At 40.4% G+C, this 24,228-nt stretch overlaps 1 protein-coding gene and 1 pseudogene across 2 annotated transcripts in view; both read left to right on the forward strand.

The window, feature by feature from the left end:
- KCMF1 (potassium channel modulatory factor 1) overlaps nt 1-24,228 on the forward strand; it is a 65,444-nt gene that overhangs the window by 4,770 nt on the left and 36,446 nt on the right. The window lies entirely within an intron of this gene.
- LOC308565986 (small integral membrane protein 13 pseudogene) lies at nt 6,502-6,795 on the forward strand (annotated as a pseudogene). Its single transcript has one exon. The product of its transcript is annotated as a small integral membrane protein 13 pseudogene (transcript).

Here is a 24,228-nt window from a genome sequence, read left to right on the forward strand (position 1 = left end):
AAATTGTACCACTCTTCAGTTGGTAGGTTCAGATTTTCTCTTTTCTAAAAATTGGTGCTAAGCCCTGCCGGGCGTGGCTCAGCGGTTGAGCGTCAACCTAGGATCCAGGCGATCAGGGTTCAATTCCCGATCAGGGCACATGCCCAGGTTGCGGGCTAGTCGATCAGTGACTCTCATCATTGATGTTTCTATCTCTGTCTCTCCCTCTCCTTTCCTCTCTCTGAAATCAATAAAGATATTTAAAAAATAAAAATAAAAAAAAATAAAAATTGACGCTAAAACCACATACAAATAATCCCAGAGTGAATTGCAATAATTTTGTTTTCAGAATTTGGGGATCGCAAAGACAAGATTGGTAATTAGTATGTGGTTTTAATGTAGTGACTTTTGCCTTCATGTAGCAAAGTAAGTTAACTGCCACTGAAAAGATCTTTACCATGTCATACAGTTTACTTTACTTTAACTCTGATCTAGTAAAAGATTATGACATTCTTACACCTTTTCAATTTCAATAAATCATGAATTACATTTACCTTAACTTTCAATAAAAGAAAGATAAGAATGTAAATATTTTAATTTCTGGGGCCCTTGATTTCATGATTTCTTATAAAGTTGATTTTGAAGCCCATTTTTCCCATATTGACATTTGTGTTTAACTTAATGTAATAAAATATAACTTTACTCTCTTTTAAATTGGAGATTTAATTTGGAAGAAATTCCTTTTAGTTTTAGAATCTTAAGTTGTATTAGCAGCAAACTTATTTAAAGATTGAAATTTTTTTTCACAGTAGAACTTAGGAAACTTTGGATGTGAAATGACCAAACAAATCCCTTCATATTAGGCTTGCGATGTTTTAAAAAAGAAATCCATGCACTTATGTCTGAGCCATCAGCTCCCTAACGTCTATATACATTTGCTGAGGTTTGGTGGTTTATTTGTTTTGTTTTGTTTTTTTAATCCTCACCCAAGGATATGTTTTTATTGATTTTAGGGAGAGGGTAAGGGGGAGAGAGGGAAACATTGGTCTGTTGTCTCCTGTACGTGCCCTGACCAGGGACCAACCTTCTTGGTGTACCAACGTTGGAGCCACCCTGCCAGGGCTGTTTTTGTTTTTTTAGCGGGAGGTTCCAAAAGTTGTTTTCAGTGAAGGTTAAGGCATATTGGATTATCCTAGAAATAGTGTTGTTTTTTTAATTACATTATAAATATTGCTTTTGGGCTACTGGCATAAATACGGACTCAAACATTTCCTACATTTCATAGTCATAAAAGTAAAAACTAGAATGTTGTTCATAATTAAAATCTTTATAAAAGATTAGTTTCAGTGTTGTGCTAGGAGCCATGTTTTTCATTTCCTTAAAATAAAAAGTACAGTTTTTTTACTCACTGAAGTTATTAAAATTGAGTCAAGAGCCCCTTAGAAGTATGCATATCAGAGCATTTTTATAAATATTTTAATTTTTAAAATATTAGCCATGTCCTTGTTTATGTGAAAGATAAAGGGATCATATTACCTATTACCTAGATTCTGTGCTAAGGAAGTGGTGAAGAAAAGAGGGGGTTGTTGAGATGGTAAATGACAAGGCCTGGAGGGTGATGGCAGAGGACAGCTAGGCAAGGTGGACATGAAGCTTGGAAATGATCTGTAGCCACAGAGAGTCAGAAACAAGCCAACCTTCATGCCTCGAGAACCGTCTTAAGAGCTGGGTACCAGGAGGTGGTAAATTGCCTTGTGAGGCAACTTCCATGGCGCCGTCCCTACTACTGCTCTCCCGCTCTTTTGCGTGTTTTTAGTTGTCTTTTTGAATAGTAGTGAAGCAGGATGTGGGTCCATCTAGTACGTGTACATGGCCCATTTATCTCTTCCATGGCCACAGTCCCAAGCAGTCCAGCAGACTTGGCCAGTGGCCGCAAGGGGTGTCATGGAGAAAGTATGGATGGATCTTGCACTGCTGCTAGAAAAACCAACTGAACTCATAAGAGTGGGTCAGTCTAGTCACCTTCAGCCAGGAGGGGCAGGCAATGAGTGGGTAAGGCCTCTTGACATCATGACTAACTCGGTTTGTGTTATCTTCTGCTAAATTGTGTGGGGGTTTTCCTCTCTTGATAATACTCAGTGCCAGTGTCAATAACTTCAGTTTTTTCCAGAGTAAGAGGATTTTCATTGGAAGAGTCACTTTAGAGTGCTAACTTGATGTGTTGACTATTACAACAGTCACAGGCATATTCTACTATAATTTATTTTTTAGTTTTGACTCTTGTTTTTTTGTTGTTCTCCTAAGACTGCCACCCTCCCCTCTCAGCTAGCAAAGTTACGGGTCCATGCAGTGGCACCTCCGCCTTATTCTCCAGGCATTTTTTTTACCCTGTAATTGTTTACTTGCCTGTCCGCCTCCCCCACAAGCTACCTGAGGGGTAGGTGTAGTGTTACACTTAACTTTGTACCTTACCACTTAGGATTTGTGGGTGATTGTTAGAGATGGTAATACTTGTCTAAAAAATGATGGGACTGGAAAATGCTTTCCTTCGTTTTCATCTGGGGAAGCTGGTTAAGAGGGAGGAAGATTGTGGGAAAGAAGGCTTGCAAATTTCAAAAATGTGAGAGGAGATGAACTACATAGAGCGAAAATAACTAAGGGAGCTGGCTCATGGGGAATGGCCTGGACTATGCTTGGAGTGTGTTTTGTTCATCTCTTCCTGGCTCTGGTTGCAGATTAACTGACTGTGGGTTCTGCATATTAATTGTACTATGTGCATGAGTTTTCTGCTTCATTCAGTCATTCATTCAGTTAATATTTATGGACTACCTACTTGAGTACCACTCAAAGTCATCTCCAGAACTTGCTGCAAGTTGTTGACCTTGCTGCAGGATGGTGACATTCAGTGGTTTGAAACACGTGTTTGGGAATTACATGCTTTCCTGTTGAATGGGCTGTGGCTCCTTTCCAGTGTGCTGGGCTTAGTTCTTAAAGTTTATATTTTATGACAGGGTGATTAAATCATATAAGTATTTTAATCTTTTGGCAATTACTTCTACATGCCCAGCAGTACATTTTTTTCTGTAACAGTATTGTCCTTAGACGATGGAAGTCTCAACATACATCTATCTGCATATGTTAAAATATGTTGAAATAGGTTATTCCTCATATGTTTGTATCTTTTTGATGCTTGGCAAGAACTACAGGGATTAAATGTTTAATTTTTCTATTCAGTATAGTGTTTTGCAAAGTCCTAATAGTTATATAGCAACTGTTGGGGTAACTAGACCCTGCTTCTGTTCTTTTTTTTTTTTTTTAATCTATCTATATTGATTTCAGAGAGAGGAAAGGAGGGGGAGAGAGATAGAAACATCAGTGATGAGAGAGTCATTGATCGGCTGCCTATCCCGCAACCCGGGCATGTGCCCTGACCGGGAATCAAACCCCAATCTCCTGGATCCTAGGTCGATGCTCAACTGCTGAACCACACCTGGCCGGGCTGCTTCTGTTCTTTTTCACCCAGTATCAGTATCCCCTTTGGTGTCCTCTGGTTATAGAGATTGGGCAGGGCAAGCCGGTGCGAAGCTTTCTAAATTCGGAGATAAAGTAAAGGACATTAAGGTAAAATGGCAGTGATTACAGGAATTGTTACAGATGTGTCCCTTTTCTGTAAGAATGAAATAACATGCTAGGACCTGGGAGTGGTTGGGTGCTGGGAGCCAGGTAGTTTTTATAATCAGAATTATGAACACTTCTAGGGATTGTGATACATTTAATTGCAATTTGAAATGAATGTAAACTGTGCAGTGTGTTTGTATAGTTATAGTTATGGATATACAGAGTGGTCGCAGTGGTGGAACTAATCTTCCCTTGCCTAGGAGTATGGGGATTAAAACATCAAGCAGCAGCGGGTGGGCACTTGATCTGTGGTGTTCCTACATTAGGCCAAGATCAAGGATCTTCACGTCAGACATACTACATATCTTCATGTTCATTCATTGCTCCATAACATTTTCTACAAGCAGCTTAGAAGTCACCCAAAGGAGGAGGAGCTAGCAAATCTATTTGCAGAATCAGGGTAGACTTTACCTTTCCAATAGAAATCTAGTGCAAGGCATTTGTAATTTTAATTCCCTGGTAGCCACAGTAACAACTAAGAAGGTACAAATAATTTTAATAATTTAATACTTTAGCCCAGTATATCCAAAATAACATTTCCACGTGTAATCAACATAAGATTTGTTAATGAAATGTTTGCTGTAAAAATTTGATATATGTTTTACATTTAGCACATTTTAATTCAGGTGCTAAATTTTCACCAAAAATTTTTCACTTTTTTTCTTCTTCAATTACAGTGGACATTCAATATTTTGTCAGTTTCATGTGTACAGCATTGCAGTTAGACATATATGTAACTTATGAAGTGATCCCAGGGATAAATCTATTATCTACCTGGCACCATATATAGTTACTACAATATTATTTACTATATTCCCTATGCTGTACTTTACATCCCAATAACTATTTTGTAACCGTCAATTTGTATTTCTTAATCCCTTCACCATTTTCACCTGGCCCCCCAACAACCTCCCTCCCATCTGGCAACCATCAGTTCTCTGTATCTGAGTCTGTTTCTGTTTTGCTTATTACATTTCACATATAAGTGAAATCTTAACGGTGTTTGTCTTTCTCTGCCTGCCTTACTTAGCATAACACCTTCTAGGTCCATCCATGTTGTCACAGATGGTAAGATACCATTTTTTATGGCCGAGTCATAGTCTATTGTATCTTTGTACCACATCTTTATTTAATTATCTCACCAAAAATATTTGATCTTAGCTGAAAATCATCTTTATGCAATGGCGATCTGCTAATTCATTGTTGATTATATGCTGCCTCTTCTGTGGGTACATTTTGATGCAGTAATGCCATCTACTTAATGGTCTACTCATGAACATTCTGGATTTCTGCTTCTTGAATTTCTCTTCTAAGAACTTAGATTTTACCTTTTTCACCTCAAAATTATTTTTTAACTTACTTTCGTTACCATCACAATAGAAACCTGCTTTACATTTGTAGAAACAGCTACAAATGTATATAAATTCTAATCACTTTGTAGGCTGTTCAGATTGGAGTAAATAATGGCTTCAAGGTGGTTTTAATGTCATTTTGGGGGTTTATTTTAAAGTCCCCTGCATTTACAAATATAGAGCTTGTAAAAATTGTTATAAGTTTTAATATATGGTGAAATTAGAGGATAGTTGTGAGTTCCTCCTGGTGGTAATAGACTTTTCATCACTTTTGTAATTTATTGTAGACATGTTTTTTTCTTCTTCTTCAGCTAAGATAGCATAAGAAATGACTTACTGTACACGTGTCACATTCAGCCACAACTGAGGACAGCTGATCCAGAATGTCAGGTCCAGGGCAAAGGACCAAAAGGGACTGTTTTTATACAAGCAAGGTAGATAGATGGTCATGGCAGTCAGATGATGATGGATGCTCTAGGTCCATTGCCAAGTTCTAGACAATAGGCATGTATGTAGTCCAGCCGTTGGTACCAGTGTCCTTGGCCTCTGGCTTTCCTTACTTGCACTCCTGTGGGCGCATAAGCTAGCGATTCAGTTGGACCTCTGCCTCACCTTTCTTTGGCTTGTGCATTCATTTCTTCCTCTACTGGGAGCTCAAGGCGTGGCAAAGACCAAGAAAGTTGTAGGTGTGTTTCATTGTAATGAGATTGGATCTCTAGTATAGTATCCAGTCTGTACTCTCTAACAATAGGAAACCCAGTGGCTGTGATTCTTCCTAAAAGTAATTTTAAGGAAACTGATTATGGAGCTAATTAATACTTAGCCCACTATCAAGGCTAGCCACCCACTGGCGATTTCTGTCTTTGGCATATGTGGTTTATTGTTTTAGCCAGTTAAAACTACATTTGCAAATGGAAGTAGACTGTTTGGAAGATCAGCTGTTAGAAATTAAAAACCTAGTGTTTTTCTGCTTTCACTTTACTGAAGCAGCGGTTGCACTGCAGTCAGTTTTATGGCTCCGTTCTTTTTCAGGCCCCCCGCAGCCTGGTCACTGAAACTCAGGAATTTGTGCCTCTCTCTTTTTTTAATAGTATAAAAATGTGGGGGCTGAGAAGTAACTGTAGCGGCTGCCAGAATACGTTACCTGCCGTTCGTTAGGGCCAAGGGAACCCTCGGGAGGCGGCTCCTCGCCGGGTGGTCGCGGTGCGCCCCTGGGCCCTGCCGTCTCCTGCCCACAGGCGCGTGGTGACCTCCATGGAAGCGCGTCCGGTCGCCGCCGGGGTACCGGGGTCTCCGGGCGCTCCTGGGAGGGATGGGGGTCGGGGCCCCCCGCCGCACACGCCTCTCCCCGCGCACATTCGCCCAGGGCGGGAAGAAGGGTTGGCGGGGTTGGCCCGCCTGCTGCGGGGCCGCCCCGCACCGCCGCCTGCGGACGCCTGCCTCTCGTGCCGCCGCCCGCCGCTGTGAGCCGGCCGCCCCGCCCCGCCCCGAGATGTGGCACAGCGTCGGCCTGATCCTGCTGGTGTTCGTGGCCGCACTGCTGATCGTTCTGCTGCTGATAGTGTGCGGTTGGTATTTTGTATGGCTTTTTTTTTTATCGAAATTCAAGTTTCTACGGGAACTAGTGGGAGACCCAGGATCCCAGGAGGGAGATCGTGCGCCTCCAGGGCCTGAAATAGAAGAGGACCTCGCATCGGTGCCGCACAGGATCGGATCTGCGCGCCAGAGGAGGGCCCCCGCCGATGAAGGCCGCCCACCCCAACCGTCGTCCTCTGTTAGTGAATGATGAAGGGCAGTGGGAGCCTGTTTCTTACAGACTTGGCTTTGCAATTGCTAAAATATCGAAGAACATTCGTACTTGGATTTCAAGTTCCATTTTAAAAAATTTACATGTAAAACATATGAAAATAAAGGGCTTTTACCCCCCCCCCAAAAAAAAAAAGGTATTAAAACGCTAGTGCTCTAGTGTTTGGATACGCTCATCCAGTGGTTCTCAGAGTGTGAGTCAGGGCCAGCGGTGTCAGCATCACCTGGGAACTTGCTGGAAAGACGGATTCTTGGGCTCTGCCCTCGACCTACTGGATCAGCACTTCTGGGAGTGAAGCCCAGCAGGCTGTGTTTTAAGGAGCTCCTACCAGGTCCCAGTTGTGACCGAAGGCTATGTGTGATGTGGTCACTGCTGTTGACAGACGCGCACTAGGATTGCACGACCACCCTTCATGGCGTGATGCTGACTAAGTGGAAGGGAGCCGCTGCCCTGGCCTCGTTCTTTAACGCTGTGGTGTTTGGAGGTGGAAGACAAGCGTGCCTCATTTCCTCAGCACACACTGATCACAAGGGTCCTTGGGCCAGAGAGGAGTCCGGTTCCTGTGACACTCCCATTTTATTAGAAGGAACTTCGGTAGCAGGAGTATATGGCGTGTGGGCCAAACCGAGCCAGCTGCCTGTTTGTTATGTGTTAGTGAGTTTTAATCCTCACCTGAGGATGTGTTTTTTATTGATTTTAGAGGGGGGGGCAGAGAGAAGCATCGATTGGTTGTCTCCCTTATGGGCCCGGACTGGGAGTCGAACCCCACTACCCTTTGGTGTACAGGATGTTGCTTCAGCCTACTGAGCCACCCGCTCAGCGCTACCTGTTTTTGTAAATAAAGTTTTATTACAGCACAGCCACATCTGCTCATTTACATATTGTCTAAGCTGCTTTTGTGCTACAGTGGCAGAGTTGAGCAGTTGTGACAGAGAAAGCTGAAAATATTTATTGTTTGGCTCTTTATAGGAAAAGTTTGTGAACCCTGGGGATAGACCATAGAGGAATAAATATGCAGTAGAGTGTTAGGTGACAGTGTTACGAAAAACTGTACAGCAAATGAAGGGACTAGAGGGGGGGGGGCCTACTTCAGATACAGTGGTCAGGGAGGGCCTTTCTGAAGATGGGACATTAAAAGAGAAGGATATTTAAAGGAGGAAGGAAGGATACATCTGAATGTACAGCAGGTGCAGGGGCCCTGAAGCTTGGAATGTCTGGAAATAGCAGCAAAGCCAGGAGGAAAGTGACTGAGGGGGTAGGAACTGAGGCTGGCATAGCGGGGGCCAGATCCTGCATCCCCTTGTATTGTAGGCGCAGTGAGCGCTGGGTTTAGGTGTGAGTGCTCTGAGATAATTTTGGAAACCATTCTTCTATAGAGCGATCTTTTTGGCTAAACAAATACCTTGTAGCATATTTCAGCATTTCTTCACCAACTTTCCTGTACATTCACCACTCTTTTAAGCTTTGTCCCCCTCAGCCCCCGTGTACTGTGTATTCTATTTAGCTGAATTTTCTCAGAGGGCGTGCAGTTTGGTGGAGAGCAGATATCTCCCTGGTTTGAATGTAAAACCTTGCAGCCTAGAAATTTGGATCTTCTACATTAGCAGCTTTCACACTTTAAAAAAGTATATCCTAACACATGATAAAAAAATGTATTTGATATTATGAGTCAATAGTTACATACATATGTAATAAAATAGTTTTACAAAACAAGACTCATCTTTACTGTGAGAGATGTATTCCATTTTCTGTTCTGTTTCATGAAAAGCAATAATACCAGTGACCTTCTGAATTCACCTCTCATTCTCCTCAGGGGTCATGCCTGGCTGTTGGAAAGACACTGGCCTAAGCTGTCTAACCCAAAGCTTTGTGTCCAAGGTATTGTCATAGAGACTGCGAGGAAAGTAGAAAACTCAAATACTCTTTCCTCCTGGAGGAGAAACGGGAAGGTCTAAGCATGTAAAATAAACTAGCCGTAGTACAACTGGAGCAGTGAGTGTCCAACTGCTACAAGCGCCATAGTGTTGGCAAGTGTAATAGAATGTGTTTGGGGTGTCAGAGAAGGCATTCCCAGAGAGGTAACATTTAAACTCAAGACTTGAAGAACTTCTGTATTTTTATAACGAGTTGGGGACAGGTGTCTACCAAGTGGGAGAAGAGTAGGAGGTAAGGTGCAAAGCTAAGGAAACATGAGGTGTGTTGGAGAGAGGCAGATGAGATGACACCGAGGACCAGAGTTTCTGGAACAGAAGACTCCTGTATATGAGTGGTGTGAGTGAGGTATTAGAAACATTGATTTACCTAAGATTCTGAGGGGAAAGTGGAACAGGGGCCCTTTTTTCTGACTCCTAGTTTAGGGCTAGAAGACTGTTTTTTCTCCTGTAAAAGAAGGATACTAAGCCTGCTTTGCTTTTGTGTGCAGTGAGGTGCCAGCACTTGTAAAAATGTTTTCTAAGTTAAGGAAAGCGCTGCATAAATGTTAGGTGCTGGTATTATTTATTTATTTATTTAAATATATCTTTATTGATTTCAGAGAGAGGAAGAGAGAGTGAGAGAGAGAAAGATAGAAACATCAATGATGAGAGATGCATTGATTGGCTGCCTCCTGCACGTTCTGACTGGGAATCGAGTCCACAACCCAGGCTTGTGCCCTGACCAGGAATCGAACCTCTATCTCCTGGATCCTAGGTCAGTGCTCAACCGCTGAGCCACACCCGGCCGGACAGGTGATGGTATTTTATAAAATACATTTTGAGAGGGAGAGAAAGGGAGACAGGGAGAGAGAGAAATATCAATGTGAGAGAGATTGATAGTCTTCCGTACTCACTCCTACTGGGGACTGAACCTGCAATCCCGGGCATGTGCCCTGACTGGGAATCAAACCAGCAACCTTTTGGTTCACGGGGTGACGTTCAGTCAACTGAGCCACACCAGCCAGGGCAAGGTGATGGTATTTTTAACATGGGAGATAAGATTAGAAAGGAGGATTGGCGCAAGTTAGACAGTGAAGGATTTTGATTGCCGCACTACAGTCAATCAGTCGTTTCCTTTTTCCATGCCAATTATGGGATAGAAAAGAGGGTAGTGCACCTCAAATTTTAAGCACAGAAAGGTCATGATGAAAAATGGTATGTTTTAGGAAGATTAGTGCTGTAGTGGTAGTGCGTGCAGGAGAGTTTGCTGCCTGTGGCAGGGAGACCAGTTAGGGGCTTTTTGGTGAAGTACACTTGAAGTTAAAAGGACCTGAATTAGTCCATGGCAGTAGGAACAAATAAAAAGATGACTTGAAATAAGGTCTCAATCCAAGAGAGCAGGGACTAAAGTATAATTTCAGGACAAACTAGCCAGAGAAGAAATGGGAAAACGCAATTTTCAGCTTTTACCATTTTGAATTTAAGGTGATGATAGGCCATTAGGTAGAAATCAGGAGTTGCATGATGCTCTACTGGGGCTCAGGGGAGAGATCTTGGCTAGAGATAGGAATTTTATAGCTCCCTACATTGAAGCCTGGGATTGGGTAGATTTCTAAGGAAGGATACATCCAGAGGAGGGAAGATCATCAGATTGCTAAGAGAAGAACCGTGATTGTGATGTGACACCGAAGCCACAAAGGCCCTAACAGCACTTGTCATGCAGGTATTGACTGACTCCTTTAGATGCGGGCTGCTTTGAGTAGGGATGGAAGGTAGGGTAGATGAAGAGGTGGGAAGGGGAGAAACCAGTATTAACCAGGTGTCTGCTATATTAATAGTACTGTTTATTGAGTGCTCACTATCTGACAGGCATGGTGTTCAGCATTTCACATGTGCCAACTCATTTAATTCTTTCAGCAGTCCTTTGAGATACATACTAGTATCCCAGTTTTATAGGTGAGGAAGTTGATGCACTGAGAAGTTAAGTACCTTGTCCAAGGTCACACAGTCTGTGATACAGCTGGGATTCAGACCCAGGCCATACTCGGTACCAGGCCCTTTATAAACTAGTTTCTACGGCAGGGACCTCAATTAAAAGGCTTAGTAAAATTTCAAAACAACCCACCAAGGTAACATGGGATAACCCATTTTACAAATTAAGGAGTTGAGTCTCAGAGATTAGGTTCTTTATCCTAGGTCTCAGAGATACTAAGTGGTAAAACCAGGATTTGAATCAGTCTGTCAGCCCATATTCATTTATATTTCATGCAGAGGTCAACAAACTTTTGTGCAGAGCTAGATAGCAGCTATGGCTTTGTGGGCCATATGGTCTCTGTTGCAACTCCTCCATTCTGCTGTTGTGGCGTGAAAACTGCTATAAGACTAAACATACATAGGTGAGCATGGATGGCTATGATCCAATAAATCTTTGTTTATGGACACTGAAATTTGAATTACATGTAATGTTCAGACCTCACCAAATATTACTCTTTAAAATTTCCTTTTCTAAACATTTAAAAATGAAAACAGTATTCTTAGCTAGCAGGCAGTATAAAAACAGGCGGTGGGCTATGGTTTGCTGACCCCTGCTTTAATCTGTTCACTTAGTAAGTATATTTATATTGAATACTTTCTCTATGTAGAGACATTGTGTTGGAGACTGGAGACAGAAAAACAAAGGGGGTTCCAACCCTCTAAGATGAGACAGGTGATTCTAATACAATAAAGTAAGAACTATATTAATACTTAAAAGGTATAGTGAAAGAATAGATATGGCAAGCTTCTCAGTTTCATGGGTGAATTCATGAAGACATCCCAAAAGAAGTCATGCATTTGAGCTGGGAGTTAATAGGTTGCCAGGTAGGTAGTGTGGGGCAGAGTATCCCATGGAGAGACATGAACAGAAAGAGTGTCCTTTGAAGGGAGGTCGTGGGAAATTCGGCATTACCGGAGCAGAAAGGGGCTAATGCCAGGAGAAAAACCTTGTCAAGATGGTACAGTAATGGGGAGTGAGTTTTTAGGAAATTTTAAGGAATCTGATTTTATGTTCTAGAAAGAGATGCTCTGGAGAATGGGTTTACAGGGAGGAGGGGGACAGGTAAGTGACCACAAAAGATAATTGCTGTAGTGGGTATAAGATCAGGCATAGGGATTGAGGAAGAATGAAAGGTCTAGGAAAACTTGGCATTTGGGCTTGATTGGCTGGTCAGTGCCATTCATCAAGATGTTTATCTAGGGAGCAGAGAAAAGAGAAGTGACTTCCCATTTTTAGCATTTGGGTTTGAGGTACCTGTGGACCATCCAGGTAGAGATGTGCAGTGGCAGTTGAATATGCGGATCTGGAATTCAGGAGGAAGAGGTTCTGGGCTAAGATGAATCTATGGTAGTAGAGTTGATTGCTCAGTGATGGTGAGAACATATGGGTTATGAAGAGGAGACTGATCTTTAAGCCCTTAAGATTAGAAGATCAGCAGACTGACTGCATGAGGATAGTCTGGAGAGTAGGAGAGAACCAGGAGAGAGTATGGGCGTTGAAACTGAGGAAGGTGATTTGCTAGAAGGAGGATATGGTCAGTTTTGCTGCAGAAATGTCAAGAAGGTGTGGAATGGAGTGTTCATGGGCTGGGGCTGTTGGAGTCAGGAAGGTGGAACTTAATGAGCACTTTCAAAGGAGTGGGCTAGACCCCAGATTGCAGTTTGTTAAATCCAGTAAGAACATGAGAGGTTGGAAACACTACTTAAAGATTTAGCTGGGAAGGGAAGGAGATATCCACAGCTAAGGTATCTCAGCCAGTTAGTTTGTGTAGGGTTTGGCAGATACTTGAGGCTGGGAAAATTGATTCATTCAACAAACACTGTGCTGGACACTGTTGTTAAAACTGGGGATAGAGTAATGAAAAAGAGTAAGAGGAAGTTCTTATTGGAGAGCTCACATTTTAATGGGAGGGGGCACAGAAAAGAAGCATAACATGATGTTGGCCAGTGATAAAATTCTGAAGGAAATAAAGCAGGGCATAAGGATTGAATATGATAGAAGGTGAATGAGTGGCCTATTTTTAAGGGGATGGTCAGGAAGACCTTGCAGAGAAGGTGACTCCTCTCAGGCCAAGACTTCATCAAGTATAAAAGGCCTGAGGTGAGAATAAAGTAGGTTGTTTGAGGAATGGAGTGGTTGGAGCAAAGAGAAGTAGAGAAGATGAGGTAGGGAAAGACTGGGTCCAGATTAAATGAGTCATTTTAATTTAATTCTTTGAATGTAGAGCTAACAGAACTTGATGGTATAGTGTAGGTGAAAGCAAATAGGTGAGGAGAGGACCACTTACTGAAATGGGGAAGGCAGGAGGATGGGCGGGGCATTTTTGGGGATGGAGGTCAAGAGTCCTGTTTCAGACGTAAGAGGTTAGGGATGTCTGTTAGATGTTCAAGTGGAGAGGTACAAGCCATTTGGATGAATAAACTTGATTGGGTATTATTAAGGATCTAGACTTGATGTGATTATGGTGATTGTGCTTGAGTTCCTCAAACATTTTAGTAGGTAAATGTCTGTTTGGGGGGTATATGAACCTTGTCTTTATAATCAAAATAGCAGAAAAGAGAAGCGTGTAGAGGTAGAAAGCCCAGCGTGTCTCCTGTGCCAGTGCTGCAGGGATGCAGGTACAGGCCAGGGGAGCTCACTGTGGGAATTAGGCTGTTTTGGGAGCTGGATAATGAATCATTTCACTTTAGTTCTTTTCTCTCCAATAAAGCTCAAGAAGACAGAATAATAGACCTTTTAGTCTAAAAAGAAATCAGCTTTCTTCCTTTTTTCCCAAATAAAATTGTGGTCTAGAAGGGCTGCTAAGTCATACTACGTGAGGTCAGTGTCAGGACTAGAATTCAGATCCCATGACTTTTACTCCTGCCTATTTTCTACTGTGTTTGTCACTGGGATAAAGTGAACCAAAACTGCAGGCTCAGAAAGCTTATTAGTTTATAAGATACTTCAAGGCCAGACTTCTGCAGCTGATAAGATTTTTCTGTTTACTCATGTTTTTTTCTGAGATTCTGAGTAGTAAATTTGGGAATGGGACTTTGGAGCCAGACTCTCTGGGTTCAAACCCCAGCTTGGTCACTTACTAACTGTAACCTCTGGTAAATTGTTTCTCTCTGTGTGTATCATTTCATGAAATAGGCATAATGCTTAGTAACCTCAGGGTGGTTGTATTTGATGGTTATTATATATAAAATGTTTAGAATAGCGCCTGGCATATAGTTTGGGCGATTTTTATTATTCTCATCTTGGATATAGAAAACAGCTGTTTACCATACTTCTAAAATCTTTGCATGTAATTTGTGTGCTAACAGTTACAAGGTATATTTCCTTATATAAGATATGGTCCTTGCCCTTAAGGAATTTGCATTCTGTCAAGGAAGGAAATATAAAAATATAGGAGAACTAAAGGGATCAATCCAACAGGAGGAAATAACCCTTATAAACATTTATGCACCCAATACAGGAGCACCTAAATATATAAAAAATTTCTTGGGGGACTTTAAAGGGGAGATTGACAGGAACACAATCATAGTGGGGGACTTTAACACCCCACTGTCAGCATTGGACAGATCATCAAGACAAAAAATCAACAGGGAAACTCAGACCTTAAATGAATCACTAGACCTAATGGATTTTAATTGACATTTACAGAACATTTCACCCCAAAGCAGCAGAATACACATTCTTCTCAAGTGCACATGGAACATTCTCAAAAATAGACCACATGTTAGGGCATAAGGCAAGTCCTACAAATATAAGAAGACTGAAATCATATCAAGCACGTTCTCGGATCACAATGCCATGAAACTAGAAATCAACCACTATAAAAAACCTCAAAAGTATTCAAACACATGGAGGCTAAATAGCATGTTATTAAACAATGAGTGGGTTACCAAGGAGATCAAGGAAAAAATCAAACACATCATGGAAAGTAACGAAAATGAACAGACAACAACCCAAAACCTATGGGACATGGCAAAAGCAGTCCTGAGAGGAAAATTCATAGCATTACAGGCCTATCTCAAGAAACAAGAAAAAGATCTAATGAACCATCTAACACAACAACTAAAAGAACTAGAATGAGAACAGCAAGAAAAGCCCTGATGAAGTAGAAGGAAGGAAATAATAAAAATCAGAGCAGAGACTAAAAAAACAATACAAAAAATCAATGAAACCAAGAGCTGGTTCTTTGAAAAGGTTAATAAGATTGGTGCACCTTTAGCCAGACTCCGTAAGAAACAGAGAGAGGACGCAGATAAATACAATCTGAAACGAAAGAGGCAATATAACAAATGACCCAACAGAAATACAAAGGATTGTAAGAAAATGTTATGAGCAACTATTTGCCAACAAATTGGGCAACATGAGGGAAATGGACAAATTCCTAGAAGCATACAACCTTCCAAAGCTGAATCAAGAAGAGGCAGAAAACCTGAATAGGCCGATAAAAACCAGTAAAATTGAAGCAGTAATCAAAAAACTCCCAGCAAACAAAAGTCCTGTACCAGATGGATTTACAGGTGAGTTTTACCAAACATTCAAAGAAGAATTAACACCTATTCAAACTATTCCAGAAAACTCAAAGGAGGGAAAACTCCCAAACTTTTTATGAGGCCAGCATCATCCTAATCTCAAAACCAGATAAAGATACTACAAAGAAAGAAAATTACAGGCCAATATCCCTGATGAACATAGATGCTAAAATCCTCACTAAAATATTAGCTAACCAGATCTAGCAATACATTAAAAAGATCATACATCATGACCAAGTGGATTTATTCTGGGGATGCAAGGCTGGTACAATATCCGCAAATCAATAAATGTGATACATCACATAAGCAAAATGAAGGACAAAAATCATATGATCGTATCAATAGACGCAGAAAAAGCATTCGACAAAATCCAGCACCCATTTCTGATAAAAACTCTCAGCAAAGTGGGAATAGAGGGATCATACCTCAACATAATAAAGGCCATATATGACAGACCTACAGCCACCATCATACTCAGTGGGCAAAAACTAAAACCATTTCCATTAAAAACCGGAACAAGACAGGAATGTCCACTTTCACCTCTCTTATTCAACATAGTACTGGAAGTCCTCGCCATAGCCATCAGACCGGAAGAAAACATAAAAGGTATCCAAATTGGAAAGGAGGAAGTAAAACTGTCATTATTTGCAGATGACATGATATTGTACATAGAAAACCCTAAAGACTCCACCAAAGTACTACTAGATTTGATAAACGAATTTGGCAGGGTAGCTGGATACAAAATCAGCATCCGGAAATCAATGGCATTCTTATACACCAACAATGAACTTTCAGAGAGAGAAACTAAAAAAGCAGTACCATTTACCATTGCAACTAAAAAAATAAGATACCTAGAAATAAACTTAACCAAGGATGTAAAAGACCTATACTCGGAAAACTATGTGACACTGAAAAAAGAAGTAGAGGAAGATTTAAACAAGTGGAAGAATATACCGTGCTCATGGATTGGAAGAATTAATATTAAAATGTTCATACTACCCAAAGCAATTTATAAATTTAATGCAATTCCTATTAAAATGCCAACAGCATATTTCAGAGACCTAGAACAAACATTTCGAAAATTTATATGGAACCAAAAAAGACTCCAAATAGCTGCAGCCATCTTGAGAAAAAAGAACAGAGTGTGAGGGATCACATTACTGGACTTCAAACTGTATTACAAAGCGACTGTAATCAAAACGGCCTGGTATTGGTACAACACCAGGCTTATAGATCAATGGAACAGAACAGAGACCCCAGAAATACACCCCCATCATTATGGTCAGTTAATATTTGACAAAGGAGGCAAGAGTATCCAGTGGAGTAAAGACAGTCTCTTCAACAAGTGGTGCTGGGAAAACTGGACAGATACATGCAAAAGAATGAAACTAGACCACCAACTTTCACTATACACAAAAATAAACTCAAAATGGATAAAAGACTTAAATGTAAGTCATGAAACCATAAAAATCCTGGAAGAAAACATAGGCAGTAAAGTCACAGACATCCCACGTAGTGGACTTTTCACTGATACATCTCCTAGGGCAAGAGAAACAAAAGAAAAAATAAACATATGAGACTATATCAAACTAAAAATCTTTTGCACAGCAAAAGAAAACAGCCTCAAAATACAAAGGAACCCGACGGTCTGGGAAAACGTATTTGCCAAGGATGTATCTGATAAGGGGCTAATTTCCAAAGTGTACAAAGAACTCATATTACTCAGCAAGAGGAAGACAAACAACCCAATTAAGAAATGGGCAAAGGACTTGAATAGACACTTCTCCAAAGAGGACATACGGATGGCCAAGAGACAAATGAGAAAATGCTCAATGTCGCTGACCATCAGAGAGATGCAAAATAAAACCACAATGAGGTATCACTTCACACCTGTCAGAATGGCTGCCATCAACAAAAGATGTGCTGGCGAGGGTGTGGAGAAAGGGGAACCCTAGTACACTGCTGGTGGGAATGCAGACTGGTGCAGCCACTGTGGAAAACAGTATGGAGGTTCCTCAAAAAATTAGAAATGGAGCTGCCGTTTCACCCAGTGATTCCACTCCTAGGAATGTATCCTAAGAATCCTGAAACATTCATCAGAAAGATATATGTACCCTGATGTTCATAGCAGCCCAGTTTACAATAGCTAAGATCTGGAAACAGCCCAAGTTCCCATCAGTAGACGAGTGGATAAAAAAGCTGTGGGACATTTACACCATGGAATACTACGCAGCTGTAAAGAAGAAGAATCTCGTACCCTTTGGGACAGCATGGAGGGAATTGGAGAATATTATGCTAAGTGAAATAAGCCAGGCAGCGAAAGACAAATATCACATGATCTCGCTTATACATGGAATCTAAAGAACTTAATAAACTGATGAACAGAATAGATTCAGTGACACAGAAGCATAGACGAGACTCACGAATGTCATTGGGATGGAGGAGGGCGGGTGGGTGGAGGGGGGAGAGAGTAACCAAAGAATTTATATGCATATATGTACAACCCAAGGACACGGACAATGGTGGGGAGAGGGACTGGGGAGGGGGAAGGGACAGGGTGGAACGGGTCATTGGGGAGAAAAAGGGACATTTGTAATATTTTAAACAAAAATAAAATTAAAAAAAGAAAAACAGGAGATACCAAAACCAAGCATACCAAACTTAACTTTTTTGATTGGGCTCCTAAATTGGTATATCAAAGTGTATCTTTCCTTCATTAAGGTATATCAGACAAAGAGTATTAATGTCCTTTGGACAGGATAAATGTATAGGTTGATGATGTAAGAGAAACTCATCATTGATGGAGTAGCTCAGAGAGTGTTGATACACAGGTTAGTGGTAACCTAGAGTAAAGACAGGCCTAAGGAGAGATTCTGTATCTCTTTATTTCTGATCTAAGATTTTCTTTTAAAAATCAACTGAGATTAACACAGTTATTAATATTTTCCCAGCTCTATTACCCATTTGGGATTTACTATATTACATTGAGAGGCCCATGTCTGGTTGTCTCAGTGGGTTCAAATGTCAGCCTGTTCCTCCATTGGCGGTCACTGATATAAGCTGCCTAGATCTGTTGTTTCATAGTGGTTGCAAGATGTTGATTTTCCAACTGTTATAATTTTTCCTATGTTTATTCATTGGAATTTTTTTGTAAAGAACTTATTCACATATTTTAAAGAAATCACTAAATACTCTTTTTAAAAATATATACATCTTTATTGATTTCACAGAGAGGAACGGGGAGGGGGGGAGAGAGAAACATCAATGATGAGAGAGTCATCCTACACACCCCCAACTGGGGATCAAGCCTGCAACCCGGGCACGTGCCCCAACCAGGAATCGAACCTCGATCTCCTGGATCCTGGGTCAATGCTCAGCTGCTGAGCCATGCCCAGCCGGGCTATAATACTCTTAACATAAAGGAAAAGGAAACATAAAAATGAAATAATGTACAATAAAATAATGTCTTTAGATGTAAATGTTCAGGCATAATTACATTGGAAGAAATAATGAAGAAGATATTTGTACCTTTATACAGAATCACTGTGCATGTGGCAGCTTCAAATGCAAATCCGTAACAGACATGATGTGTTGGCAGTTCAGATACCTGGCAGTTCAGATACCTTAAACATTGTTGCCATCGGTGCTGTTTCCTTTTGAACAACTCATGGTGTCAGGTTCTAAACAGTTTTCCCAGACAGTTGTATTACTGGTGATTTCAGTGTGTGTTAAAATCATGCAAAAGTACTTAGTACCTCTATGTAAAATTGAGTTACCGTCTATGTTCAAATAATTACAAACAGGTTTTTCTGTTGGGACACTTGGAAGTCATGGAAAAGGTGGGACAGTTCTTCATTGTGTGATATTGTCAATCACACTGCAGATTTCTAGAATCCCTGGCATTGACCTTCCAAAGGCCAAGGTGACAACCATTGTGACAACTAAATTTTCAAAATGCCCTCTCAGAAGTAATGTCACCTTTTTTAGGAACTACGAGTCAAGTTCATATATAAAGACAGGAAATCAAATGGTCACTCTAAGTAAACATTTGAAAATAATTAAGAACATTTCTCTTTTTGCTAATATTACTTTATATACCTAGAAAACCTAAGAGACTCTAAAAATTATTTAAATTCATGAGATAATTTAGTAAATGTCTAGATACATAACCTAGAGTTGAGATTTACTGGGTCGTAAGTGTGTGGCTTCATTTTTCTGTAGAATTTTTTGTTGCGCTCACTTTCTCCCCTCATAGAATTGCATGTGTGTTGACTGTCCCTGGTCTTAACCTTCTTTTATATTGTAGGACTTTACTTCCCAATCACATTTGCTTTGTATATGGTGTCTTGGCTTCTCCAAAAGATTTTTGTTTTATTATAGACATATCTCTGCCTTTCCTTTATGCCTTCTGGATTTCATCATGCCTTAAAAGGCCACTTTTTGGCCTTAAGTGCCATGCTCATAGCTTCTGGTTTGTTTGCTTTTAATAAGGACAGAAAAGATAAAAAAGAAATGGAGGGAATGACTTGAAGGCAGCATACATGTGGGAAGTGGGGAGGATGAAAGCATCTGCTTTAGAGAGAAGAGGAGAGCACGGGTGTGGGGAATAGATCACAGAGTAAGACTGAGAGCCCAGGAGAGGAGGCACCTTTGTGAAGTAAAAAGGGACTGTGAGGGACCTTGTAGGAGAGTTGTTGGCCACTGGTATATTCAGTTCTTGGGGGAGCACTTTAACAGTGGCTTACAAACTTTTTTGACCTTGACTTAAAGCAAGAAATACATTTTATAGCACCCAGAAACACGCACATAATGGAAACAGAAGTTTCATGAAGCAATATCCTAACTATTTGCAGTCTACTCTGATCAAATTTTCAATTCCGTTCAGTTCTCAAGAAATGCTGATTAAGACTCACTAAATTATGGATTCTCAACCCTGTCAGATCCAGTGCCTCATTTATCTTTGTAACAAATATTTTACCACTTTGTTGGTTATCCTGAAGTAAAGTTAGTGCATAAGTCATCAACTACCTTTGATATTACAGTGAAGTAACTGAGCCCCTACCTACTTACAGTAAGTACTCTAGGAAAATGGCCCCTTCTCTTTCCATTCACTTTGTTCATTCAACAGATATTCCTTGAATTCTTACTTTGTCCCAGGCACTCCTTACACCCCCCCTCTGCCTTCATTTTATGTGTTAGTCAGAAATCAGCTCTAATCATGGCTGACTATAACAGTAGATTGAGTAATATAGAAGCTTTTCTATTTCCAGATAAGAGGTTCTGAAAGGCTGTTCCTAAGCTCGCTTATAAGCAAGTCCATTGTTACTAAGACAGGTTTCTGTTTCCAGGTCAGAGATGCATTTCTACAAAATAAGAGTGTAGTCCAGTTTCTTACAACCAGGCAAACCAATCATTGTTCTAAAATGCACCAACTTCCTTTACACTGAAAACTTTTAGAGATTAAACTTCCCTCTTTGACAAAATGTATAAGGAACTCCTTAAATGTAATGTCCAACCCTGCCTTTTTATCTACTTTGTTGGTCAGGTTTAAATTGGTTTTGAATCATCCATAGCCAGGGAAAAAGTTCTGTCATGCTTTTCAACTACCTCATGACTTTGTTGCAAAGATTAATAAAGTAATATATGTAAATTGTCTGGCACACAATGAATAATGATGAAAGTTGCTACTAATACAGCTAAAGTATTAGCTCTATGTAGCAAAGATTTTCATTGATTGCTGTATCCCCAGAAAACAGTTTTGTTCACTGCTGTATCCTGGCACATAGAAGGTACAGATATAGTAAGTAGTGAAAGGATAGATGGATGCTCCTTGTTGTTACATATCACAGAACCACCTGAAAACAATACCGTAAAAGTGAAAAAGCTGAGTCTCCGTACAGAAAAAGTTGTTTTAAATTGCCAGGTAGATGTATAAGAGTTTCAAGCAAGCCTATCTATTAAGTGTAAAGAGCGCCCACATCCACAAAACTTGCTTACCAAGTGTCTCCATGCTTTACCCTCTCTGATGTTCCTCTCAGCCACCAGTTCTCTTTCTTCTGGATCTTGTCCTCCCCCAACTATTGTATACCCTTTCTCTTTTTTTTTGCTTTTTAATTCTCACCCGAGGATATTTTTTCCATTGCTTTTCAGAGAGAGAGAGAAACGTCAATGTGTGAGAGACACATCGATTGGTTGCCCTCCGTATGTGCCCCAACTGGGGCGCAGGCTTAGGCCTGCAACTGAGGTATATGGTCTTGATCAGAATCGAACCCGAGACCCTTCAGTACACGGGCCAACACTCTAACCAGTGAGCCAAACCAGGTAGGCCTGTATACCCTTTTTCTCATTTCTCTTTCTCTGCCCCTGAATTTCTTTGACTATAGGTCTTTTCTTGAATAGTATGTTTGTATGAGTCTCTCTACCCAATTTGATTTTCTCTCATCTTGAGTCTCTCCCTTAACCACATGGCATAGATTTTTAAAAATAAACATGTATAGTTACATGTATATTTAATACGTGTGTGTATTCCTAATTCTAAAAATAATTAAGCCCTGGCTGGTGTTGCTCAGTGATTAGAGCATTGGCCTGTGCACCAGAGGGTCACGGGTGTGATTCCCAGTCAAGGGCATGTACCTGGGCTTCGGATCCTATCCCTGCCCCCTGTCAAGGCACATTCTGGAGGCAGCCAGTCGACATCAATGTCTCTCTCTCTCCCCCCTTTCTCCCTCTCCCCCTTCCTTTCCCCTCTCTCTAAAATCAATAGAAAAAATATCCTCACTCCTTGGGTGAGGATAAAAAAAAGAAACAAAAATAATAATAATTAAGTAGGATCTTAAAAGAAAAAGCTCCTTGAGTTACTTTACCTTTGCAAGGCATGATTGCGTTCCTGTGATTCTTTCACAGACTTGGGGCAGCGGGGCAGGGGGAGTGGAGCTTCCTACTGCTGTTGATCTAGGCTCCTGTCTTGTGAAACATCATAACATTTGCCTTAGATTTCTCTCTCCAGCAGTTTTGCTTCCAGAAATATCCTCTGACCACCCTTTACAGTGGAACCTCGGTTCTTGAACTTAATTTGTTCTGGAAGGCTGTTCAAGAAGGGATTTGTTCAAAAACTGAATCAATTTTCCTATTAGAAATAATGTAAATTGAATCAATCTGTTTCAGACCCCTAAATGCTTCCGTTTTAACCTTTCTTATATGCAGTACATGTCTAATGTAGTGTTTAATCTGTAAACAAACACTTATTAAATTTATCGAACCACCCCCTACTAGCCTTAAATCACTTTCAGCACTCGTTCCAGAGGTCTAGCATCTTCACTTTTTCACATATCACTGCCTCCAAAATGCTGTCGACTAGCTGCTTTTCATTTACCCAGATCAACAACAGTTTTCCCAAATCTTCAGTTGCCTGAGATCCTTGTTCTGTGAGCACTTCCACACCCCCAGCAGCATCAGCACTCTTATGGCCTCTTTATATTTTAAAATTGTGCCAATCACCCATTTTACCAGCAACAAAAAGCAAAAAAAACACAAAAATATTCATAGCACAGTATCTTGAGATGTTAACAACTCGAGGTTTAGGGGTAAACTGACTTATATTCTTTCCTTTGTTTGTGGCCTGAAAGGCTTTTTGTCATGATGTTGTATCAGTGTGAAAAGGTTGTCAGGTTGAGAAGAACTGAGGTTCTGTTAAAAAACAGATAGTTTTTCCCTGAACTTGGTCAAGAACCGAATTGTTCAAGATGGGAGACATTCGAGAACCGAACTTTGACTGTATTTCTGGTTACTTGTGCTTTTCACTGAGTTGTAATATACAATAGTTCCTTTTTTAAATTGCTTCTCTGTTCATCTAAGTTCCTTTTCAAAGGCTGCATGATTTTTCAACCACTAAATGCAAAGAGCCTCTTTTTGGGAGTTGTCCTTTATCATTGTAGTGTTATTTTAGTGGCATAATTCTCTGTGCAGCTCTCGATATTAAAATTATTGTATAGCATGTGGTATAATATACACACACACTCTTAAAATATATATATTTTTATTGAAATTCGGAGAGAGAGGAAGGGAGTGTGGAGGAGAGAGGGGCATCAATTGGCTGTCTGCTGCACACTACCTGTGGAAGATCAAGCCTGCAACTTTGGGCTTGTGCCCTGACCGGGAATCGAACCAGCAACCTTTTGGTGCATGGGAAGATGTCCAACCAACTGAGCCACACCTGCCAGGGCAACACACACACACTTTTTTTAAATCACAGAAATTAGAGATGCATAGACCCTGAAGAGATGATACTTAAATATTTCACAAAACAGGGCCTTCTCCCCAAATTACATGGCATCTAGAAGTCAAAATAAGTTTCGAATACCGTATAATCCCAGGCCATCAAATTCCAGGTGGGGTTGACTTCCTGTTGTGTTCTTTTTTACTGTTTCTTGACAGCTTGCTTTTTATTGGCCTTCCCTTCCCACCACTCTATTCTGTACCTAAAAATTCATTCAAATCAGAAGAAAACGCTACCGTAACCTTTGGGGTTTTCCTCTTTTAAAAACTATAAGTAAGTAAACTTTTGTTTCATTTTTAAAAAGAAAGAAAAATCACTTTACATATTATTTCAGTGACTTTTTAAACACCTGTTCCCACTAGGAGGCATTCTTTTATTTATTTTAGTTCATAGCATTTATGTATTTATTTTTCAGAACTGTTAAATACAAAGGTAAATGTTGAGAATATGAATGTGTTCAGATACACCTTTTACAGGTAGGAGTTGTCAGATATACATCATTCTTTTCACTTAAGTTTCACTTGGGCCATTGTGAAAATTGAGGTTAAACTATATTTCCTCGCATTTTGTTTATACTGTTAGGCGAACTTGACCAGATGGGGAATTACAAATATCCCATCATACCTTAATTTTTTAATTTTTTAATAATGTTTTTATTGA

Source organism: Miniopterus schreibersii, assembly GCF_964146895.1.
Source record: "Miniopterus schreibersii genome assembly, chromosome: 13".
Lineage (NCBI taxonomy): Eukaryota > Metazoa > Chordata > Mammalia > Chiroptera > Miniopteridae > Miniopterus > Miniopterus schreibersii.